General features: G+C 36.4%; 1 protein-coding gene across 2 annotated transcripts in view; it reads right to left on the minus strand.

The window, feature by feature from the left end:
* Positions 1-24561, minus strand: part of EDIL3 (EGF like repeats and discoidin domains 3) — a 349377-nt gene that overhangs the window by 22852 nt on the left and 301964 nt on the right. The gene's annotated exons all lie outside the window — the stretch shown is intronic.

The following is a 24561-nucleotide window of genomic DNA, read 5'->3' on the forward strand; positions in this document are numbered from 1 at the left end:
AACATTAAATAAAAATTCAATCCCGGTTCCATGAATTTTAATCAGTTCATTAATATATAACAAATTAATAGTAATCATTATCTAATGAAAATCCTCTTTCAGAAAACTACAATCCTAAAAATATTGAGGAGAAAGTCCAGTATTGTTCAAAGATGAAGGATGATGAAAATATACATCCAGGACTTTTGGAATCTGTGTTTATAATGTGTTTGTTCCTACAAAATACAATATATATTTAAAGGACAAGTATGTACTTAAATACCAAAGGTGGTTTAGTAAGCATTAAATTCATCAAAATGAAATACAAAAGATAGGGATAATTTTTATCAAAGGATACATAACATTGAATAATTTAGTATTCTCCCTCTTCATTTCCTAATTCGTGCATCTTTTCTTACACCATGTGATACTATTCATTAAATAAAAAGGAACAATTTGTTTCCACGTGGACAATTCTTATAAGATCTTTACTTTTTGTTCCTTAATAATTCTTGATCTATGACTTCCTTTCTCCTCTTACAATAGTCACCTACTTCCTCCTACTTCCTATGACTAAGTGCCTGGCTACATCCTTGATCTTATCATCTTTAACTGTCATGATCCCATGTGTGACCTTGGCTGCTTTCAACCACTAGGTCCTTTTGTTTGATTCTATTTCAGATTCTCCATCCTGAGATGTTCATAGCCACAAATAGACAGTCATGGGTCAAATACAGGTCACGAATGAGAAGAGAGGGCTAGGAGAATGCACTGAATAAAGCATAATTAGCGACAGATACTCAACAAATAAAAATATGAACAAAGTTCCCAATGTTTCACAGCCTAGAAATATTTCCTTTAAAAATAATATAAACTTTTATTTACTTTTTAAGACGTTCTTTAATTACAAACACGATGCTCAAAATGAGCTTTGATCCTTTATTAAAATACTCGAGAAAGCCTAACAAAACCTACAAAACACTGTGCTTCCGTTTTTGCTATTTTCCAAGCGTATATTATATCATCTAAAAACCTTGTGCATCCAATAGCAATGCAGGGTGGCAAAACTGTGGTAACCTGGGAAGGAAACTGTTGTTGCTCACACTATGCTAAGTGTTTTCTTGTATGTGTTTATTGAATGCCCTCAACAACCCTGTACGATGGGGAAGTCTCTTCCTAGATGTCCAACATAACTTTAGTCAAAGATAAAGAATGAGTAAAGGAAGGATCCCAGATTCAAATCCATGTCTTTCCCATTCAAAGGTTCGCCATACACAGAGATTTTTTCCCCCCATTCTCTGTGACTATTTCAGGAATTTCTGAGGCATCTCAAGGCTTTCTCACGACCCTCATCAAATTTACAGAAACTAAGCCCTAGACAAAAACAATCCTGGTTTTACAATACTGGGATAGCAGCCCTGTATTCTAACACCAATTTCCTCTCTGTTATTCAGCTATTGGGGCTTAAAAATATGGTTTGCTTTTGTTGTCATAATTCCAGATATAATTGTGCTGAGACATGTAGACATAGCTGCTGGTCTTCAAAGTGTTCTTGATGCTGCTAACACTCAATAAATGAAAACATTTTCTCTCTCTTTTTCTCTCTGTCTGTCTCTCTCTGTCTCTCTCTCTTTCTCTCTCTCTATCTTTCTCTCTCTCTGTCTCTTCTCTCTCCCCCTGTCTCTCTCTCTGCTCTGAGTCACTGTTTGCCATCAAGACTATAAACACACAGGAACTCAAACTGCCTCCAAGAATATGAACACCTCCAGAGCGAGATTCCTTATTTCCTAAACCTCCTATATAGTCGTGAGCTAACGTGACACAATGAGGACCCTTATAGCATCCTTTTTCTGTGGCGTTTCTTAAAGTCAGCGGGGCTTCCTGCTGGGTGGAGATGTTTTCTCCTTCAGTTGTTTGTCTTGGCTCTTTCTAACAGATAGGGTTTTCTTCTGCTCAACTGCTCCCCTTCTCCAGTTTTTTTGTTTTTTAATTCAGAAATGTTTTTTTTTTTCTTTTCTTTTTCAGTTAAGTCAACTTCTTGACTTAAATAATTAGCAATCTGTTTCAAGCTGGATTCTGTCCTAGAATTTGTTACATTAAATTTAGACTATCAGGCTTAAGCAAACCCCTTTTCACTATAAAAATAATCAGCATCTCACACTTATCATGAGGTCGCTGCCACAGGGCATATTCAGATCTCACCCTGAGATAGGCTCATGCACAGATCATCCTCACGCACAGCATGCAGGAGGATCCCAGGAAAGCCGGTTCCTCTGGACCACTGCTTACCCCAAGCCCAGGACCACTCTGCGCTCTTGCAGATCTTCTGAGTTAACGATGTACTGCAAACGTGCTGGACAAAGTACCTTCTGCTGTTTCAAACCCTCACCTCTCAAGGTCTGGCTCAAGTAGGGCAGGTTATTTAGGGATTTGACCTGGCATATGGGCAGATTTTTGGCTTTGGTGCACTACACTTCCCCTCCAGATCTGTATTACTAGTAAATATGCCTTGTAAGTAATGGTCCCTCGATAAAGGTTTTGTTGGATTGAGAGAGTACTGCTTCCTAAGCATGCTCCTGGATAAGAAATCAACCCATGGCTAAAATGCAGCAATGTAGCATAGCAGAAAATGCTAATGGCCCTGCTCTTGTTTCTCTACCCAAGATAATATTACTGGTCAAGGAAACACAATGTCATGGTGGTAACAACTTCACAATTTTTAGTGTGAAGACAACTAGTTGAAATTGTCTCTGATCTTCAGGAATGTGACTGTGAGAGGCAGCAGAGTAGTATTATAGTGGGGTGGTGGTCTGCCTTCCCAATCTGCTCTGCCTTTACTAGCTCTCTGCCCTTGGGCAGGTTCCCTTACCTCTCTGCATCTCAATCTCTTCATCTGAAAATATTCTCTATTACGAATACATATATGAAACTCCATAGGATTTGCTAGCATATGGATTAGATAAGTTAATATGTATTAAGTGTGTAAAATAATATATAGACTATAGTCAGAGCAATATAAGGCTTTGACAACAAAGAGCAAATAAATCTGAGGAAAGAATCTAGTATGAGTTTTTGAACAACTTATTAGAAGCATAAATATAGAAACAGAAAAACTGGGTGGCCACATTGTGCTAAGAGCAACTTCTAGATTGTAGTATATTTTGGTCACCTTCTCAGGATATGTAAAAAGACAGTTGTTTTATTTTTACTTAAAGTAGAGAAAATTTGAATCAATTGAAATTCCCATTCATGGATAAAATGCTTAACTAAACATAATATAATTAATAGTATGGAATGTTGTGCACCCACACTTAAATATTGATTATCGATATATTATAATAGGGAATGGTTCCAAAATAATATTAGAAGAGAAAATTAGATTAGCAATTACAGTGATTTTTTTCTTTTAATTGTAAATGTGGAAAAATGAGAGAATGGATATATAGGGAGGCTTAAATGACATCTGAGTATTGCAAGAGGATTATGTAGGAATATAACTTTTTAAAAAAAATTTTAAATATATTTTTTATTGATTTTGTACAGAGAGGGAGAGAGATAGAGAGCTAGAAACATCAATGAGAGAGAATCATTGATCAGCTGCCTCTTGCACACCCCCTACTGGGGATATGCCCACAACCAAGGTACATGCCCTTGACCGGAATCGAACCCGGGCCCTTCAGTCCCCAAGCCGACGCTCTATCCATTGAGCCAAACCGGTTTCGGTGGAATATAACTTTTTTATTGTAAAATGTCCTGTAATTTCCTAGGAAAGTATACTGGTAGAGTCTAATTTAGAAAAACAGTGTAAAATAGCTAAGAGCATTTGTTTGAAAAAGGTCAAGATAAGCTACATTTCAAATATCTGCATAACACTCTGACAGATGGCTCCCTGGAAGGAGATAGGGAAGACGAGGAAAGTCATGATTTTCATGGAGATGCTTTTAAAGGGATGATGAACATGAAAAGTGCGACAGATAAATAAGTGTGCGAAGTGAACAAAAAGGCCAAAGAGAGTTATCACAGAAATATGACAATCAGCTGCATCTAAAATGCTCTAGTTTTTGCTTTTATGTTGCATCAACTGTTTTGGATTATATATTTGATAACTTCATGGAGATTTGCAAGATTAACTCATTAAATAGGAATGACTTTGAATCTAATATGATAATATCATATTTAAGGTAGAATTATGGGTAAAATGTTTAGGAAACATTTTGGTTTAAACAAAGAATTTTCATCTCAGCATTACATAAAACAGTTGTATATAATCCTAGCTACTTTAAGGCACATAATTAATTGTATTTAGCAATTGAACAATCTTGTTATGTATCAGTGTTGGTAACAATACTTTCAGTCCATATTTGCAGGTCTACTACTTAATGTCGTAATTTATTATGAACTATTTTCCAACCCCTTATCCGATATGCTTTTGTAAATCTAAGGTTATGGGTCAAGAACCTTAACATATTATATGAGGCTGGATAAATTCACTTATTCTAACACTCATTGCATTCCTCCCTTAAAAAGTTTCAAATTCCAATAATATTATTAAACCTTTAATATAGCAATTGCTTTTTCCCTATGGAATTTTATTTATTTATTTATTTATTTATTTATTTATTTTTAAATATATTTTATTGATTTTGTACAGAGAAGAAGGGAGAGAGATAGAGAGTTAGGAACATCGATGAGAGAGAGTCATCGATCAGCTGCCTCTTGCACACCCCCTACTGGGGATATGCCCGCAACCAAGGTACATGCCCTTGACCGGAATCGAACCCGGGCCCTTCAGTCCCCAAGCCGACGCTCTATTCATTGAGCCAAACCGGTCTCGGCCCCTATGGAATTTTAAAACCATGACTGCTTTTACAAAAGAAAAAAGATACCATAAAATAATCTTTAAAAGATAGAGAGAATTTACAGTTTTGCTGATGTTTTGCAATGTGGCTTTTACATGTGAAACCATTATAACATGTGCACAGTGTCATAAATGAGCTTTCCAAGCCCAGGTAATCACCCAGGAGTGTGTTTTGTAGGACGCCTGGCCTATTGTAGACATTTCAAATATCCAGGCATCATCTGCTCTCAATTCAAAAGTGAGATTAGCCAAAACCGGTTTGGCTCAGTGGTAGAGTGTCGGTCTGCAGACTGAAAGGTCTTGGGTTCGATTCCGGTCAAGGGCATGTACATTGGTTGCGGGGGCATCCCTTGTGGGGGTTGTGCAAGAGGCAGCTGGTCGATGTTTCTCTCTCATCGACGTTTCTAGCTCTCTATCCCTCTCTCCTCCTTTCTGTAAAAAATCAATAAAATATATTTAAAAAAGTGAGATTATTCTGTACTTAACAATTACCTGCAATTATAACATGAACAGCACCCCATGTTTATTGACAGTTCATGACTGTTAACTTTTCTAAAGTTCACTTATGCAAGTAGTTCAACTGCATATTTTAACTAAGATTGGGAGAGAGCATAATAATTATTAATATTTCATATTTTTGTAATAATATTTATCATTAAAAAGTAATATATGCTATGAAAAATACTGAGAAATACTAAGACAAAATATTTTTAAAAAATCAACCTCACTAGCAAATATAACTAGTGTCTTTTACTCCTACATAAACATGGATTTTTTTATTTTTATTTTAGACAAACTTGTTGAACTTGGCATTTGAACAATTTTGGTTACCAGGTATTGGTTGCACTTTTAGTCCATATTTGTAGGTTAATTAGTTTGTTCTTTTTTATAATATTTCACTGGTAATTCTCTATATCAATAAACTACTTTTAAGATATTTTTGTTCTAACAAGCTATTTTAAGGGTTTACCAGAATCATTTATTTAGTATAAAACATTTATCCTCCCTATACCCTTAATTTGTTTTTCTTCAAAATCAATAGTTTCAGGAAATACTAGTCCTTTTATTTGGTCACCTATTTAATTTACATAAGACAAATTAATGGAATTAAGATTATTTGGTCAAATTCATTCATTGTGGAAATTTCAGATGATGCAAAGAGATATAAGAAATCCAGATAAAATAACCTGTACTTCTGTTACCCAGAGTTAATTCTTACTGACAATCTTGATTTTCACATTAGACATCTGCTCTTCCCATATGTGTTCATACAAGAAATTCACAATATATAATGTAGTTTTTTAATTAGTGTTTTTTCTTTTACTATATATTATATATTACTAAAGGGTTCCCCTTTGTCTCTTAGAATCTATTAGTCAGTTTTGATAATTTCCTTTCTGACCTTCAGTTATCAACACTGCCTCCAGCATTGTTAGTAAGGCTAAGTAGACATTTAGGTGCCATGACTTAGCTAGTCTGAATGATGAGCCTCTCCTATTCTTTTAGCATAGGAAGGGTACCTTATTTTCTTAAAAATAGAGAATCCAAAGTATCCTCTTGTCATGTATAAAATCATAGAGATAGGCAACTTGGTTTTCATTGTTCACCATGTACCTGCATACACAAGGTGTTTCAATAAACACATCCAGTTTTTAGTGAATCAATGATCTAACATATAGGCAAAATATATTTTATTCTACTCAGCCAGGTTTGTATTATGGAGAAGTGAGTGGGATGGGACCCTGGGAGGTAGAGTACTGGTCACAGCACACAGTTTCTGTTTGGAATGGAGTGACTACCGGGTCCCCTAAGCTACAGGGCAGACTCTGGGTCTTGGCTACCACTGTTCTGCTTCAGAGGTTGGAATCCTACAAGCAGTTATAGGGGACTCTGTCCAGATAGCTTGGAAAGTCATTGTCTGACATATATTTGAATACCTACTTGATGGAGGATGAGAAGAAATCAAAGGCTGCAGCAGTCACAACTTAGAAGTTGAATGTGGTAAAATGAGGTAAGCTCAGCATAGGAACACTGAAAATCAGGTTTTCTTTCTAGGCTTCAGAGGAACTTTCCAAATGTAGTTCTCAGGAAACATTTGAGAAAATAAATCAGGTTTCATTAAAGCTCTAGGTGTGAAATAGCTCTAAATGGAAGTCCATATCTCAAGATTTTTTCCTTACATCTCAAATATGTTTAAAAGATAGAAACAACCAAATGTATAAACACATTCTGAGTTAATAAATTAAGATTCTAAAGACTGAATCTATTGCCTGGCATTGATTAATTCGCTTAAATTATGATATATAAAGGGGAAATAATTTGATTTTCTGTTCTTTTCTTAATGAACAGATCTTTGTAATATTCTGTATAAATCCAATTTGTTAATTGGTTTGAAAAATCATTTTCAAACATTATAGTTAAAATTAACTAAATTTGACATCAAACTAACAGATAAGCTCTTACCATTTTCTCCAAATTCTATTTTAGAAAGAGTAAAATATGTTTGGAAAAAAATATATAAAACTTAGAGAATTCTTAAGGAAAAGAATGGTACTATTCTTTTTAATTCATTGAAAGTGACTTTCTGCTGAACTCATAAAAAATAAGATCACCTTGGGAGAGCAGAATTAATATACCTTTTATATACCTTTTGGGTGTGATTTTGATTTTGCTGGGAACTTTAACATATTTCATGAATAAAAATTCAGAGCAGTAGCTAATTGAATTAGTCTGAAATTGATAGGGTCATTATTAATTGGTTAATAAAGACATAATACAAGTCTTAGATCAAAGAGCATAGTGATATCCAAGAAACATTATTATTTTAATTATAGCAGTACCAAAGCCCAAATGAAGTAGAAAATAAAGAAAATTACTGGTAAATGATTTGCATGTAACTTAGAAAAGAATGACACAACCAAAAGTAGAAATTGAAATCGATTTTTAGTGTTTTTTCAAAGTACAGCAAGAGGACAACCTAGGTAAAAATCATGTCAGAATCTTTTATAAAGCTAAAGAGTCACCAAACTGGTTATCAAACTTGCATGTATTCCGATACTCAGAATTTGGTTGAGTATTCACTTGAAAAGCTGTTTGAATATATATTTTTGACAGCTACTTTACTTAATATAATTTTACCAAGGACATTTGTATTTTGTACACCATTATATATTTTAAAGTCTGACATGTACGAACATAACACATCTATACACAAATATGTGTACCAATATGTATATTTGCATAAATCTTCTTGTTCTGTGACAAATAATAAAAATCATGAGAACTCTGAAAATAAAACATCCACAGAGCAAAGTACACTGCCATAATGGCAAATCACTCTGCATATTTTAAATATTAAGAGACCCTTGAAAAATAGGAAAGTTGACAGGATACACAATGCAATTTTATGTACCGTGCATGCCGAAAGGAACTGCAGATTTTATGTTTATGTAAAACGTTGCCATTCTCACAATTTGTAAATCATCTATAGAGCCCTATACATCATTTAGTTTCATTAGCTCAAGTAAACCTTAGTTCTAGATTTTCCAATCTGACCTGGATATGTGTACACTTTGTGGTGATTGATTTTTAGGCTAAAACAACAACAAAGAAACAAGATGGAGAGAAACCTAGATGTTACTTTTTTTCTCTTCATCTTTACAAAAGGAAGTGGAAAGGGGCATAGCCTGTAGCCTCTGAGGAATCCGGCATGAGGTACCTACTTCAAATAGCCTTGGGAAATTGTCAATGTCAACAGTTGAAAAACAGCTCATGTCAGCATGTTACTCAGAAGTGAGTGGAGGGGAGAGCAGGGGATACGGCCCAGCAGGAAGAGAAATAAATGCCTTTGGATTACAGAGTTAAGAGCCATTGACACAAAGTGGAATGCCCTAAAGGGTGACTTAAAAATATTTCGTCCAAAGCACAAAATAATATATATGTTTATCATATATATATGATAAAAGAATAGAAATTATTGCCATTCAAACGCATGGTAACACAGAATTTCAGCATTTTATTTGCAGAAGGAAAGTCAAGTCAGGCTCAGATGGACCTGGAAGGGCTGCCTAGTTCATCAGTACTTCAGTCGCTACAAATTATAAATGTCAGCTGAGAGAGCATCATTAAAGGTCGTGGTTATAGATTTCCTCACTGAATATCCATAAAATCAGCATGTTTTATTTATTTATATTAATTTATTTATGGTACAAAAACCTTACCTATATTCTTCCAATGTTATTGATGTTGATTTCCACTTGTTTTGTTCCCAAGTGGAAATAAGGAGCAGTTGTTGTACACAGGAAACTCCAATCTCATCAAGCTTCTCCTTTAGGTGTCAATAATTATTTACATTTAGTTTCCTCAATATGAATAATGTCCAAGTTCATTTGAGCTTAAGTGGCAAAATATAAAATGGGTGCTGGATGCTGATAAAATCTGAATACTACCCAATGAACATATTTTAATTAAGTTCCACAGTACAATGTGGCCTTTATAATAATAAAGGTCTATGCTAATTAGACCGGACGTCATTCCACACGTCCTTCTGGACAAAGCTGGGGATGGAGGGAAGCCTAGGTTCCAGGTACCTGCTGTGGCCATTGATTTTTAGGCTAAAACAACAACAAAGAGACAAGATGCAGAGAAACCTAGATGTTTCTAGGGAAGCAAACCTGGGTTTGCATATGAGGGAGTTTGTGGTCTCCCCCTGGATCATTGGTTGTTCCCTGAGGGGTCCAGAAAAAGGGAAGTTACAAGTTACCCTGACATTCCACAGGTATGTTACCATAGATGCAAAAGGACAATAGGCAAAATTAAGATCAGAGTTGATCTTTATTAAGGAAGATACCAGGCTAAGACGTGACTACCCACCATAGACTGCTTTTTAATGAAAAGTTTTTCATTTCGGACCATCCTTTGTGATTACTTGAGATCTCAGAGTTTGCAAGGATGCTATGCAGGCCTTCCCTGAACTCGTCAGGTTAGCATGTGGCCCCTTTCTATGTATTTAGTGTTGCAATGTCACCCCAAATCATACTAAATCTTAGAGTGAAGAATAACATAATTAGGCCATTTCTGAATGTTTTCAAAGAAATTCTGCTTGCCCACAATATTATAACTATAGGCCTAACGAAAGTAAGAGTACTTAAGTACTTAAAATCTAAGCCCTGTTTTATTTTTTAGCATTTCACATAACTTCTTTTTATTATTTCAGCTATACCACTAACATTGAGCCATTCATTTTAAAAAATGACTTCTTTTTCTGTTAGCTGAATTTATTTTGTATAATTTGTTTTTGTATTTCTGCATTTTTGCTGCCTTTGGCATAAAATAACTATGGCAAAATCATGTAAACACATAACTGGGTTTTCTTGTATTGCAAGACACCTGATACAGAAGTAGATGCTCAACAAATTTTATTTTTCATTACCAAAATTACAATAATATGGGACCAAAATTAATATGTCAAAACATACATCAAAATTAACATATCTATATTTGATATTTACCTAAAACTCCAATGTAAAGGGCGCTGAGCCTTTTTTCTCAACTGTCAATCTATGCTCTCTTTAGCATATCCCTTCATTATTGCATTATATTCCCAGTAATCTGTTTATGAGTGTCTGTCCTCTAGTAGATTTTGAGTTTCTTGAATGTTCTAATCATGTTTTAGATCAAGCATGTCACATTCGTGGCCGGCAGGCCACATGCCTGCTTGTGATCTTTGCATCTTCTAGGTGAATTGTAGGGTCTGCACATAGGACGCACCCAGGCACATGCTTGTTAGGTAGGTGGACAGAGAAAGTGGAGAGCAATTCGGTAAGGAGCACAGGTTGGAGTTGTTTCTACAGTCTAGCAGAGTGAACGCTTTTCCATGGATAAGTAGCCAGGAGAAACAATGTGTAAATATCTAAAGCACTTTTTAAGTGAAGAGAAAGATTTCCCTGTGAAAGCAGTTTTAAAGTAGTGTGTTAGGACTTTCATGTTTATACTCCATGGCACTGTGAATTCGGCAGTATTGTGCAGTACGTATAAACTTTGACAAGAAAAGATTAAAGTTAGTGAGAATAACTTTAATGCTTTGTCAGGAATGCAGAAGGGGGTAAAGGTCCCTGATTCAAACACTGGTAATGAGAATGGAAAACCCAGGGACAACCTGACAGATGAAAGGACAGAGGCTTTTTTGCAATGTTCTCTTGATTTAATCACAGCTTAACTAAAGATAAAGAGTGCCAATCTGACAGCCAGTGTCAGCTCTCAGGAATAAGAGTGGGTTACCATGTCCAGGTCAGAAATGGTAGATAAGGATCTGGGGACAAGCAGAAGCTAGTTGAATATCAAGTCCAATGACATTTTGACGAGTAAGTTTCAGAATTAGGAGGCCAAGGGAAACAGTATGGTTTGGATTTCCTAGGGCTGTAAGGGTAGACTATGCAAATCTGAATCCAACACTGTTGGAAGAGATAAGACCAGAGGAATGTGTAAAAGGAGCGAGGAAAAGAAGCTAAGTCTGGCCAGTTGGCCCAGAGTATTTTGGAGGCAGGATATTAAGGTTGGCCGATGGAATTTCAGAGACAGAGTGACAAAGAAGGTTGCTGATCTTAGGGAAGTCTAGCAGGAAGAGCTGCATGGGAAGCAGAGCATTGAGAAAGGCAGGGTTTCAAGTGGGGACTGCGGGTGGTTTGGGAAGTGTCTGGCAGACAGCAACAGGTAAAGTTCAAAGCATGCAGACACTCTATATCACAGAACAGAGACATGTGATGAAGATTATGTTCCCTCAGTGGTTGGATTCTCTTCTCAGGGAACAGTGGTGAGGTTACATTTGGGAAGAAATGGAATATCAGGCAGGGAATCAACTGGAGAACAAATAGGATTGTGGTCCTAGATGGCAGATAGGAACAGAGAGAAACAGCAGCAATTCTAATGATGCCTGACCCAGAGCTCATATGAGAGGGCTTCACATATCCACTGTCTTGACCAAGATTAATTCCAAAGTTTGGGATGTCAAGGCACGAATTTGCAAGTATAAACAAGGTGCCCAATTGTGGGGCTCAGAGTAACTATATAGAAATAAGAAGCCGGAAAGGTCATTGTTGATGAGGACCATACAGATCACTGAGGAGCTGAGGGTCCTGAATAGTGCTATAGCACTTGTCCCTGGCATAAAATGCAACCCATTCACACCCAGTCTATATAGACTGGACAGGATGCTGAAAGGTCAGCGTGAAGTAGGGATTACCTGCATGGGTAACACATTATAACGTTAAGCAAAGAGTACACACACACACACACACACACACACACACCGAACAAGGATTGTATGGTTTCTACAACTGTAAAGTTTCCTTGATTTGCTCCACAAACATGCCCTTGATTCTCTCCTTCCATTCCAGACTAAAAGAAAGAATGCAGGAAATGGAGAAGGCAATTTCTGCTTTGTGTCTGTAGATTCCTTTTGTGCTAATTACATTCTATATTCGCTTGCATGCTAATTACTCCCGAGAAAAATAATCAGACATAAATATAATTAACATATTTACTGATCAATAGAGGGCATTGAATTAGTTCTCTGTTCTAGCATAATCATTTCTATAGTTTTACAAGTCTTGTTATGACATACCTGCTAGGAAAAATGTAACATTCTTTTGCTTGAACAAAATATTCTTTAAATACCCTCTTTTTTTTTCTTCACTCTTGATTGTGACTATGAAGTGTGGGCTTTCAGTGACAAGATTTAATTGGATTTAATTGTGGTGTCTTAATGTTGGTGCAGTGCCCAGAAAGCTTTGGGGATGGAATCTTTTTGTATACTAAAATAATAAATAAGGGACAGGCATGCACTGTGCTAAAATTTCTTGCTTATTCTTAGACCTGAAATCAATATTTGGTTGAAAAGGTCAAAACAAAACAAAACACCTACCTTTAAAAAATGAGTGGCCTTGGTTTCATGTCTGCCTGAATTCTCTTGCTGATTGTCTTATGTATTTTATGTTAGGTAAAATTATTTTAAAATTCAGTAAATTAATTCATGCAAATTTAAATCCGCTTAAATAAGTTTCTATTATTATTTTTGGTCACCTTAGTGTTGAAATTAATGCATTTTTTAATTTTAAGGTCAACTAAGATTTAGAGTAAAACATAAAATTTCATTTAAAAAGCATATTGTTGTACTGTACAATATAAAACCGAAAACTGGAAATGAGATTAATGCTGATTGAAACACATGAGGGAGAGGCTAAGTTCCTTGTTTTAAAAATGAGCATGTAAAATATTTACTACCCCTTCCTCTGAACCACAAAATAAAGAGAATGTAATTAGCAAACCACTCTTAACAATAAAAAAAATAAAACAGTGGCTTGTGTGAAAGAGTACAAACATCAAATACCCCCAATAGTTGAGAAAATTTTTACAAAATTCCAAATAAGCAGGATGATTTATAAAACAAAGTTTCTTCTATCCACTGCTAATGATATAAAACTAAATCAAGAAAATATGGACTTAAATCTTGACTATGTTTTACATTAGCATGGTAACCTAAAATAAGTTAATTAACCTATCTGTATCTTTCTTATAAAATGAGGCACAGTTTAGAAGATTTTCCAAGTTCTTTCAAGTTAAAAATCTCTGTGATTCCCTATGTTACATGTTAATCAGTAATAACCACATCTGTTAACTTTTCTCTTATACCCTAATCCAAATATCAATCCAATATTCATTGAGTGCCTTGTACATGCTATGCCCCAGGGTTACCACCATCCTCTTGTGGAGGTTTGGTGTCTCGGGAGAAGCAGATCTGTGTATGCACAGATCACAGCACAAGGGTGCGGCCTCCTGAGATGTGGGAACAAAGTACCTGCAGGTGTCAGGCTGAGCCTGACTGTTGTAGGATTAGCAGGAACCAGTGAAGAAAGGAAGGTAGATTGTTCCAAATTAGGAGAAGCACCTTTCAAAGGTACCTTGGAAGAGCTTTCTGTGTTTGGAGAAAAATAATTTCCTTGTGGGAGGTAGCGGACAGAAGAGATGGAGGAGAAGGAGGCTGGCACAGAAGGTTAGACCTAACTTGTTAGGGCTTTTATTAGTCACTAGCCATACTTAGTACATGAAGAAATTTACTGTCTAAGAAATTCAGATTTTAATTCAAATGTGCTGGTTTAAAAGTATTAGTAATTAGGTTTACATTATGTATTCCACTTGAACACATCCTTGGTCCTCTCTGGATGGTGGGTTCTTTGTAGAATGCTTAGGCCTACCCTTCAACAGCATATTTCTGTTCTTCAGTCTTACATTTTATCTCTGAGTTAGGGCGGTTCCCATACCCCTAGCTGTTTTGCCAACCACCCATTTGCAAATGGCTTGGTTTCTTCTTGTTTGTCTCCAATAACATAAAAATATATTACCAATACCTAACATGTGAGCCCAATGTGCATTTCAGTAGCATTTTATGCCCTTCTAAAAAGTAGCAGTTATTCATGCAGCGTGACGTAAGTTTGAAATTTTTCACATAGACAGACTACCAAATAGTATTCTGTCTTTAATTTCTAGTGACATTAGTATACTGATTTTTTAATATTTGCTATTTGTCAAAATATGCAGGCAATTTTTTTTACCAAGGGAGAGATTTTTCTATGGCACCTTTAAAGTGTGCTAGAAAAAAGAGGCACTGCTAAAAATCAATTCTGAAAAGTGCAGATCCTTCGTGTATCTGCAGCTTATATTTCAAAGTGTTTGCTTCTCACAGCTTAATCTTTTTTAAAAAATATATTTTTATTGATTTCAGAGAGGAAGGAAGAGGGCGAGAGAGATAGAAACATCAGTGATGAGAGACAATCATTGATCAGCTGCCTCCTGCATGCCCCCTACTGGGGATTGAGCCAGCAACCCACGCATGTGCCCTTGGCCAGAATTAAACCTGGGACCCTACACTCTACCAACTGAGCCAAATCTATAGGGCTCACAGCTTAATCTTTCAAATGACCACTGCAACTTGGTCTCATTATCCATAGACATGCTTAGTCTGTGCAGTCTCATCACTGTGCCAACCCTCCTCATTTTTGTGACAGACTCTGAGGAGGGATCATTATTTATGCAACAAAGAGTCTGCATATAATAATGCAACAAATTATTTTTTTGTATTTCTTTGGCTTAAATTTTTTTTTGTTTGACAGATCATATCAGGGAATACATATCTTGATATCCCTGCGTAGCACATTTATCTTATTATATGTAATATATTATAATAATTAACTACATGTCATAAAATATATACATGGCTTATTAAGAAAATCTCAAATAGCTTGTATTATTATTTAAACAATGTCTATGAGAGGGAAAATGGGAACTGGGCTGAGGTACTGAACTGGAACACAGTGACTGTTTCCAGAACTCTCTGAGACCATACCATTCATATGTATGGTCTCCTGAGGGCACTTGCTTTTCCCACTGAAAATGGCTCTACTTGGTTAGAAATTAACATTTCAAATCCACACTAAAACCATAGGTTGTCTCTCATATTCGAGGAGAAAAGTAATGACAACATTAAGTCAGCAAAATCAATACATTTATATATTGTCATTTCAAGTGATTTATGTGCTTATCAAACTGCTCAATAAAATAATGCATAATGACTGAATCTACCAACACTTACAACTAAGCATATTTCTCTGACTCAGGCAACTTTTTTCTTAAAGGTAAATGGCATTCAGTCAGTTTTATATTTATTAAATTTAGATTTATTTTCCTTTGAAATAAAAAAAAATTAAAATTATGCTCCTGTAAGAGCAAGAGGAAATAGACGCCCCCCTTTTAAGGTTTCTTTCTAGTTTTAGTGTCTGTCCCAGTTTGTACAGAGGTCCCACTATAGAGCTAACAGCTGGTACTCAACAGGACATTGCCAGTGCATTCCTAGACAATCATTTATCCTTTCTGAAACTATTTCCTCTCCTATAAAGTGGAGTTCATAGCAACTGTCCTTCATCTTTTTATACAACTATTCTCAGGGTTAAATGATATATGAAAATATTTCTGTAAATAATATGAAAAAGTGCTATATCAAGATAAATCTATATATATAAAAGGCTAAGCAACTGTCTGACTGGCTGGTAGGTATGATGTGCACTGACCACCAGGGGGCAGATGCTCAATGCAGGAGCTTCAGAGCAATAGCAACTTTGCAAAGTGCCCTCTCACACTCCAGGATCCCTCTTGTCCAGTCCTGCCCTGCCTGCCTTCTAAATAATTTCCATTCAATGTGCACTAATCCATATACCAGGCCACTAGTTTTAAAATTATTTGCCCTTACATTTAGTCTAAAACACGTTTTAGACTAAATGTAAAAGCAATATAAGCTGAGTTTTAGAAACAAAATGATACCAAATTAAAATCCAACATAAAGATGTGATAAAGAGCAATAGCAATTATGTAATCATAAGCAATGGTGACATTTCACGATCCTAGAATAAGTATCACTATTTGTAGAAGTGGTCATATTTTTGGGCTGAGAATACATATTTTTAATATATATTTTTTTTATTGATTTCTGAGAGGAAGGGAGAGGGAGAGAGAGAAACACCAATGATGAGAGAATTGTGGATGGGCTGCTCCTGCATACCCTCTAGTGGAGATCGAGCCCAAAACTCGGGCATGAGCCCTGACCAGGAATCAAACCAGCGACCTCCTAGTTCCTGGGTTGATGCTCAACCACTGTGCCATGGTGGCCAGGCTGGGCTGAGAATCTTGATAAAGATTATGTTTATGTCATTAGAAGATGATTTTAATGAAACTAAAATTAATGATTAAGGCTTTTATTCACAAATTGATTTAAGGTTACAGAGTAAACTTCAGATTGCTTGCTTTTGCTTCCATGTGATTTCAGATAATTGGATAAATCCCTAGCACTGAAATAACAGTTATCCTTTGAGTACTTAAAGTTTAGAAACTGAGCTTGTGGGGAAATATAATTCCTTTTACACGTTAACAAATACTAAGCAGAGAGAAGAAGCAGCTCCTCCCTATCTGCTCTTTCAGATACAAGAAAACATTAGTTCCACTAGATCAGATCTGGAATCTCATTGCCTTCCTTTATACTCCCCCAAGCAGCCTCCCCTACCCCCATGTGCTTGGGTTCCCTCCATTCCCACTGTCCAAAGTAAAGCTTTACCAGCAGCACCTCTATAGAATGGAGATGGCTCCCAGATAGAGGAGCTCTTCCGGCTAGAAGACTGTGCTGATGTTTTTCCTTGCTGACTTGAACTTAAAATATATATATATATATATATATATATATATATATATATATATATATATTGTTTTTTACAGAGAGGGATAGAGAGTTAGAAACACTGATGAGAGAGAATCATCGATCAGCTGCCTCTTACAACCCCCCACTGGGGATGTGCCCTCAATCAAGGTACATGCCCTTGACCAGATTCGAACCTGGAACCTTTCAGTCCGCAGGCCGATGCTCTATCTTGTAAATAATACAGGACACGGCGCTGATGTGATCTTGAGCTATGTATTAGTCCTTTGGAAAGGGGTCCTGCAGTGCCCCTGGTGGCTCTTTGGGTTCTTTCTAGAATGTACGTTAAGATGAATCCTATGAGTGAAAGGAGACAGATGATACTAAAGGATACAGAATGTCTAAAGAGAAAAATAGGTCTTCTAAGAGGTATTTGACTAAAGTATGGACTTTTTCGTGACAGGTGGACTTCAGGGTAGCCCCATGACTTCCACACTGTTCTTCACACTGGTGTATATTCCCATCCACTGAGTGCAGTCAGGCCCTGTGACTTTCTTCGAACCTAACGGATATGACAAAGATAATGGGATCTCTGTTTCTTCACCACTTTAAGACTCTGTCTTCACAACCTGAAGCTAGAGTTTCTTCTAGTTGGCTTGATAAATTCACCTTGAGAAAGTCACATGGCAGGAAATTGTAAGTTGCCTCCAGAAGAAAAACGTGACCCCTGTGACTGAAGGTGTCCTGGGACATGAGGGCAGCCTCCATCCGACAGCCCACAAAGCTGCTGGGCCCTCATACAGCAGTGAGTAAATTAATTCTGACAACAAACTGAATTGGCTGGGGAGCAGATGTTCCCCCACTCAAGCTTCCAGATATGAAAACAGCCCAACTGACAACTCAATTGCATCTTTCTGAGGCCCTGAGCAGAAGACCCAGCTAATCCATGGCTGGATTTCTGACCCACAGAGCCAGAGATATAATAAATATGCATGGGTTTGGTTTGTAGTAATTTGTTACACAGCAATAGGAAACTAATATACCAGGTAATAGGAGGACGTTAGAGCATGACTTGGTGAAATGATTAGAGGTTGAGGAATAGGATAAAGGATGGAGAAAATACATGAAGTGAAGGAAAAGGGCTGCATGGGGAATGGATGGCAAAGAAGTATCCTGTATTATTTACAAGAGCAAAGACCTGGATTGGTGAATGGAATATGAAGCATTCCTGTATAGCACTGTCTTTAGAATGCAAAGTCATTTCAATTTATCCTATATTTTTCCGATTCTAAAGCTTTCCTTTCTATCAAACATTTATGTTGCCTGTTTGAGCGTTATCCCTATAGTGCATATTTCATTTTCACAGCTTTGTTTAGAATCTCTATAGTAACTGGCCTATGCACATTTCCTTTCCTTAACTAGTTGAACTGCAAGGAACTCTATTTTTATAATATCATAAACAGTGAGATTTGACATTGTAAAAGTCTCTTTTATTAAGGGTAAGATTGCAATGAAGTAGTTAAATCTTTTTTTCTTTTAATTAGAAAAATCTAGATGTACTTTCTGGTAACCAATCACTCTATCCTACTATATCTTGCCTCATCGATTCACCATCTGCTTCCAAATTTCATCCAACAACATGTTTTTTATTTTTATTTTTTATTTTTTTTATCACACCTCTTATTTTCTCACTTGTATTTAAAATCACATGAACCTAGTGAAAATTAACATGTTAATATTCTCCACATTGCACATAGCCTCTAGGTCATTCATTGCCAATTAATCTTGGCCATGAGTTAAGTAGCAAAGCGAAAGCAGTATTTGGACAACTTGATGTTGATAGCTCGGGGGTGTGGTGGGGGAGGTGTGAGAGGGAGAGGAGGAGGGAAAATAAGGTTGTATGTAATCTCACCCAAATCTTGGGTTTGGCAGGATGCTGGCCTACTTTGACTATCTGCCCCCCATACCATAGGCAGATTGTGTGTTTTTCCTCACTGCTCTCTTTCCTTGCTGCTGTCTTGGTGAAAGGCACCAGTTTCTCCAAAGACTCCTTTGTCAAAATGTGAATGTATTCACATCCCCTGCTCCAGAGAGCCTATATGCCATCCACATTTAGCAAATTTGTGGATTCAGATAATTTCCATTTTATGCTCTGCAATCTATTAGTCTGGCTTTGGAGGTTTCATAAAGCTTAGCAGATGCAAGAGGGATTCAATGATGAAAGAATGAGTGTAGAAATTAAGAGCTATTTTCACAGGGCTGCATTTTTAGATGGCAATTCCTAACAGACATATAAAAGCACCTAAACACTGCCTTTGTGTAACTCCAAGCCAGTTCAGACAGCAAATAATTGCAAAGATATGATAACTGTGTTCAGAAGGCCACCCTATAAATTCTTTAGATTAAAAAATATACATATTTATTCCATGGACATCAGTAAAGGAAAATGCTGACTTGGCTATTATCAGGTTGATTTAGACAATATCCTGAGTCTTCATAACTAAGACTTAATGCACTCATTATTTGTAAGAGTATCTTCATAATACAGATTTTACAATGATCAGTCAATAAAAGATTCCAAACATTGGCATCTAGACACTGGTTTAAAAAGTAGTAAGATAAACATGAAGGCAAGTAAGTAAAAAGCTGAAAAGGAAATTTTTACAAGTCCCTCAGATTTAAATATATTTATATTCAAATTATTAAATTAAGTTTATAGCCAATTTCAGTTTTAAGCTACTTTTTCAATGAAGACACTGTGATTTCTACACATAATTCAGTATTTTTACTAATTATTTTAAACAAGGTACAGCCTGGGGAAAGAAAGGATAGATATTTTATATATATATGTTTTTAAAATATATTATATAGCCGGGACCGGTGTGGCTCAGTGGATAGAGCGTCAGCCTGCAGACTGAAAGGTCCCGGGTTCGATTCTGGTCAAGGGCATGTACCTTGGTTGCGGGCACATCCCCGTTGGGGGGTGTGCAAGAGGCAGCTGGTCGGTGTTTCTCTCTCATCGACATTTCTAACTCTCTGTCCCTCTCAATTCCTCTCTGAGTAAAATCAATAAAATATATAAAAAAAATAAAAATATTATATAAATACAACTGTTGACTAATATGTTATTATCATACATTCTAAAAGTTATGACCATAAAATTAAATGAGAGGTAATGATTATTTACTTTAGTTCTCTTTTCAGGATTAGAAATACACATATATAAGTTTTAAATTTTGGACCAGATTGTTTACCTAAATCAACTACTGCTTAAACATCTGTGGAAACACAAGTTTTGTTTTAGAATATTCCACTCTACACAAGAGAAAAATCTTAAAATAGTGAAACCTTTTAAGATTTAGCTACTATGAAACATTATAATGAATAATTCCAGTAAGAAAGAAATAAAAGAGCCCAGCTGGTAGTTAAGTGTACTGTAGGCACAACTTTTTAATTATTTTAAGGCAGCATTTCTTGACTTTATAGAAAAGTGCACACCCCTTTATTGAACATAAAGATTTCACAACCTTCTTAATAATATTTAAACTTAAAAAAATAAATTCCATGCATAAAACCACAGCAATGTGACAAAATAATGTTTTGCTTATACACCATGCATATGGTCCTCTATTCCTCTACTTTCTCTCATCAGAACCCTTGCTCTTTCATTCTGCAAACAACACCCTTTAAGTACAATAAGGGAAGATAGGAGAGAATTTTCAGAGAATAGCTGCTGAATTATTTAGTCTACCTGCCACAAGACCTGGTGCTTAAATTCTAAACCAGTGGTATTCAAGCATGTCAAATTTTAAAGTAATCCCAATGGGAAGCCAGTTTCCTTGAAAAACAAACTAAGGAATAATTTCTTTACAGATAACTTAGGTTACACCCTGTTTTTGTAAACATAATTTTCCCTGGAACCTGAATGTGCAAGATGGTGAAAGTTGGATTACGCAGACTGCCTGTGGAAGGGACATGGTTGCCCCTGACTCATTTGTTGAGTCTTCCCCTCTGCCCTCTAGCTCCCTCTTTGCACCCAAGACCTCCGAGACAACCTTGGGTTTCTGAGGAATATAATTGGACAACCAGTAACAAAATATGTCTGACATAACCTCTTATTGCGTATATTATACCCATTCCTCTCTGATTCAATTATTGGCCACTGAACTCCCTAAAGCTAGCTATGACTATGTGCAGTTCCCCTAGGAGGACTGTGGTAATAGTATGTTACAACAAGATTACTTTAAATTAGGACATAGTCGGAAACCCTGCAAATTGTATATCTTCATCATTTTGGTATTTAAGGATTTTATGCATCCTTTGTGATGCAAACAGTTCTTAGGACATCCCACAGAGCTAGGGTATTACGATACTTTCAAGTAACCATATTCTTTTCCAATAACTACTTGCTATACTTATATCAGCAATAGACTAAGTTAAATAGAAGAGATTATGATTACTTTATCAAGTTACTTTTTGGAAGAGTTCTGAAAAACTAAACTTAAGAGAAGCCCACTGGGAACAATTTCACAATATTTCCCTCCTATCTTAATTATTCTACCACTTCAGGCTATTGTGTAAAAGTTGTTACTTAGCAAAAAATAAAATATAAAAATGCTTGTTTTTAAAGTTCCATTTTCCCCTCTATACTCAGGCAACAAATGTAAGTTGCATTAAAAGAAATCATTTAATAACATTTTTTTTTCTTTACTGGATGATTGAAAAAGAGATCTGAATAAAAGTATTAAATTTGGAGTTTGGTAATTGTTATAGTTTCTCTTTTGGCTGGCATTTTATGAGAGAGAAACACTATTTACCAACACCATATTGTTTAGTCCTTTCCAAATTACTGCTTGCCTGGAGAGAAAAACCTGGATTTACTGGATGTATTTCCACCTAAATTATGTGCAGGAAACACACACAAAAAAAGCATTTCTCATTTCCATTTCCAAGAAAACTTGTTTCCCTTTGGAATTTCCTAGAATTTAGCCCAATGAGAAAACATAATTATGTGTGCAAAACTCTTTATTCCCCAATCTCCAACTCCGAGTTTGTTTCCTTTGATATTCTTTTGTGTCTTATCTGTATTTGACTAGATGGTTGGTAGGTGAAAGATATTGTCTCTTTCACTGCAGGAACAATTGGGATTAAAATATATGCAGTTGGTTGCTTTGTTTCTTTCTTTTTAGTAACAGTTTTACTTATGATACCTGCTTATTGGTAAAAGATACATGACAAAATAAGTGCTTGAAAATTCAATGACACTTAAAACGCCTTTGTATGTAATTCCTAACAGCAGTGCCTCTACACGTTTATTTATTTATTTTTTATCATGGAGACAACACGTAGTGTGTTAGGAATCTATAATACCCTAGCAAACCCTCCAGCTCTCCTACCTGCTCCCCTGCTCCCCAACACCAGGGGGTTTGTAGAAATCTGGTTGGGAGTTACTAGTTTGTGTATAAACACATGTTTCAGGGAAGAAGGGTAAGGGGCTAGGGGAAGGCATTTATTCCACAAAAGTATCTTTCTATCGTGTCCCTTTCTAGCCTTTTATTACTATCTAGCATACAACTCATGAACCGTTTGCAAAGTTATTTCTACATCAGTCCAAAGGGTAGACTTATCTGGCAATAATCATTAAAACTGCTGAGCTGTTACATGCTGAAAATGAATGTGGAATGTAGGAAGTTGAAACTTTAATTCATTTTCATATACTCTTAAAATTTTAATAAAATTCAAACTCTGTAAGACTTATCACATAATCACTTTAGGGATTAAAAATATCATAATCTTGCCTGATGAGTCATTTTAATGGTCAGTGAAATTGGTATGCTGCCTGTGATCTTTCTTAGTGAATATGTCTCAATTTCTGCTTTATTACTTTCCATTACTATGTTTTATTCATCTGCCTATTTCTCTCTTGCTCAAAATTTCCAAATGAGGACAGAAAATACTTTAACTTTTATGAAGCCTCATTCTCCCTCCTACTCAGTAAGCAAGGCTATGAGTCTGATTATGTTCTTGTCAGACATATTTTTATCCATAATGAGCTAAGACAATGTGTACCCTAAAGTTACCTTGGCTTCTGTAATTGATCAATTAGGAGGCATAAAGTATAGCCACTATGTTCGTATTTCCCCTTGACCTATTTATGAATAATCTTAGGCTTCTTTCATTTCAGTCGTCAAATTTAATGATGCCTGCTAGATGTGAAGATATTTTGAGATGAAAGGAGAGCAAGGTGTTTCTGATTACCTTTAGGTGTTCCTACAAGCATATCAGCCGACATATGATGTAAGTGCCATTGGATAATTACAAACTTTTCTAATAATATTGGACACAGCGTGACGGAATTGTAGAACCTCTCACTCCAGCACGGAACAAGAATTTTCATGATGCCTATATTTCTGGATAATTATAACTCTGCTTTCCACTTTGATACTTAAGCAGGAAGGATCTCCTGTGACTAAAAAGAAGTACTACCCACCCCCATCTCAATGTGCGGAAGAACACAGAACGGCTGCCAACACAGCAGAAAGCACTGGTGGTGCCAAACAGAACAGTCATCACAGAGAGCATGGGTATTCTCTAGCTGAGAGCCGGCTTGTTTGGGGAAGGCTTATTTGTTCTTTGAGCAAGGAGCACACACACATAGTGACACTGATGGCAGGAGCACTATCAGTATGAGACACCAGTATGAGACACCAATATCCTGTTGGACACATTACAGAGGCTCCAGGGTGTTTCAGGTGTTCTGTGATGTGGGATAATGTCATCAGGACATTCAATTGTGGTCAGGTTACAATAAAGGGGCAAGCACAACATAGGGTCCTGAGTGCTATGATATTGGAAAATGCTCCACATGTTACAACAAATGCCACTTTCCAACCTCAGACAGTTAGGGAAGTCTTCCCGGAATGGGCAATATCTGAATTGAGTTCTAGAACCTTCTTAGTTAGAGTGTAATCCACAAGAGTACTGCCATCACTGAGAAGCAATTGCAAAAGCATAGGATCTTGTACCCTGGCATGAACCCACTTGAACAAATCTGTATTTTAACCACATCTCCAGGGGAACGTACACACAGTTTGGGAAGCAGTGTTCGGGAAGGCAACTTGTAAGTAGCTAAGTGAACAAGCAGGTCCCTTCCAGGGAGAGGGAACAATGTGGACAAAGGCCTGGGAGTGGCAAGAACTTGTCCTATACTGGGAACATGGGCACGTACAGGTAAGTATTGCCAGAAGGCAGAGTTTAATGGGAGAGGCCACCAGGAATGAGACAGGAGAAATGTGCAGAGTCTAGGTAGTGACAGACAGACGGTGCTATATAAAGGGGTTATATTTTACATAATGGTTGAGAGGATCAGTTTAATATTTTAGTAAGCTTCCTTTAGCTGCTAATTGGAGACATTTTTGGTGGCAAGTACTGAAGCACAGAGATAATTCAGAACTCTATTGTAGTAGTTAATAAGAAAAACATGATGACT

This window comes from Pipistrellus kuhlii, unplaced genomic scaffold (genome assembly GCF_014108245.1).
Source record: "Pipistrellus kuhlii isolate mPipKuh1 unplaced genomic scaffold, mPipKuh1.p scaffold_m20_p_4, whole genome shotgun sequence".
NCBI classification, from domain to species: domain Eukaryota; kingdom Metazoa; phylum Chordata; class Mammalia; order Chiroptera; family Vespertilionidae; genus Pipistrellus; species Pipistrellus kuhlii.